Here is a 2,037-nt window from a genome sequence, read left to right as displayed (position 1 = left end):
TCAGCGATTACACTGCGAATGCTGTGAAGTGCGGCGACTACGGCCAAACGTCGCTTTTTTATTTTGCTGACTGTCTTATAGTAATTCAATTTCACCCACTTTTTGTAACGTGTTACGTTGATGCTAATGATGATGGTGGCGATATCGACGGCTATGGCATCTAATGTAATTCGTGCCAACTACTCGGGGGCTATACCCTAACTACCCATTCAGTGGACGTATCGGAAAAAAATAACAGTGGCATCGCAACACGTATATTGACCTGTGCTTAACGGACAATTTTCCCTTCAAATTCTAGATTTTAGACAGATCTTCACTGTGGAATATTTAGTGGAAGCTTTCAGCCTTCGTAAACTGACCACATGATTGAATTCCGCAGTAGTACCAACAGACTCTATTTTTGAGCAAAGCGCGCACGGAACCTTTCAACTAAAAAGTATTGAAAGAGATCAAATCCTTAACACAACCGTACAGCCGTTATAAGTTGTGCCTGTTTCTTGTCGAATTTCTATTTTAGAGTTAATATTTCTTCGTCCACTTTGTTTTCAGAGTTAGTATTGAACGGTAAAAGAAAGCTAACGTTGTTGCCATTATCGTCCATGGTTTGCCATAAACATTATGTCTGTGCTTATTCAATACTAAAATTTTATAAGGGAATTTAAAGCACTCGGGTCTGGAGAGTCCAACATACAAAGTGTAAGTGAAATGGTGCGTTTCTAAATTGAATAGTCATTCTACAAGATGCAGATCAAGCGGATTGCTTCTAGAGAAAAGGGAACTTTAGAAAGTCTCATTCTCGTGTAGCTTTCCTTTTCGTTTCAACGGAAAAGCTGTTTAGGCAAGCCGAAATTTTTGTGCCAGACTATGACTCATAAACTGCTGTGAGCCACAGAAATTGCGTAAATCCAACTACTCGCCACAGGGACGCTGAAAATAAGGACGCAAAATATTTTATTAAAACTGCAGGTGTGTGCTACAGTGCGAGATAAACAAAAACTTTCATCATCATAAAGAGGTACGTGCCGTAGAAATTGGGTCAGTCCCGCAGGTTCGCACTGGTTCACAAAAAATTAAAAAAGGTGCAATATACTCCATTAAAGAAGGTGCAATCTACTCCAACAAATAGATACGAAGCTACGGCGGTAAGTCTAGACGAGTACGTACAACGAAAAGCATCGGTGGCTGCGAAATGACCACGAAATAATGAAAGGCACTCGCCATTAACGACTTTCCAGTAGATCTATGAGAAGTGAGGGCGCTTGGTATCAGCCCGAGGTTCTTTTTTTGGAGCATAGTCATGCGCGTCGTGTTTGTGGCAGTCTATGGTTCATTTTGAGCCTATATTAACTTAGAATGAACGTAGAAGCATCCTAGCACCACATATCTGAAGCTTAGCAAAGACCTATAGAACCAACCTAAAAAGAACCGGCGTTCCCTTGATAACGCCTTTTAGTAACCTAGAAGCAGCTAGATAAGTTATCACAACTGTCCATTACAGACTTTTACGCCTTTTAGGAACCTAGAAGCAGCTAAATAAATCGGCACAATTGTCCATTTTAGACTTTATTGTGACCTGCGAACACGTGTGCTTAACACGATATCTCTGTACACAACTAGCTTGTGTCTATATTCCAGGGACGTCAGCCAGCAGGTTTTGCCTTTTCGCGTAGAAATCAAACACCAAACATGGGGCATGGCCGGTGCAGTAGACTGATGTTGAATTCCAATGGCGGAGTCGGTGCAGCCGACCGACTTCGCGAGCGAGCACTCGACTCTGGCGTAGAGCAAATTCTCCAAATCCGCCATCGAAACACAACCCGTCTTGCTGGAGCAAGGCGGAAGCTGCCGCGTTACCCAGGATACCTTGCGCGTGGTCTTTTCCGCTGTCTGTTTCTCACGTGGTTTACCAGCATCGCCGCATCGTTCATTTGCTTGTTCAGCGCTATTCACCTGTGTGGAGTGGATATCACGCCAAGCGTGCAACAGCTATTGTCCACGATGTCTGCTGTCGCTATCGAGTAGCAGAAGCATTGCCGC

Source organism: Rhipicephalus microplus, chromosome 7 (genome assembly GCF_043290135.1).
Source record: "Rhipicephalus microplus isolate Deutch F79 chromosome 7, USDA_Rmic, whole genome shotgun sequence".
Taxonomy (NCBI): Eukaryota; Metazoa; Arthropoda; class Arachnida; order Ixodida; family Ixodidae; genus Rhipicephalus; species Rhipicephalus microplus.
Note: the sequence above shows the minus strand (reverse complement) of the source record.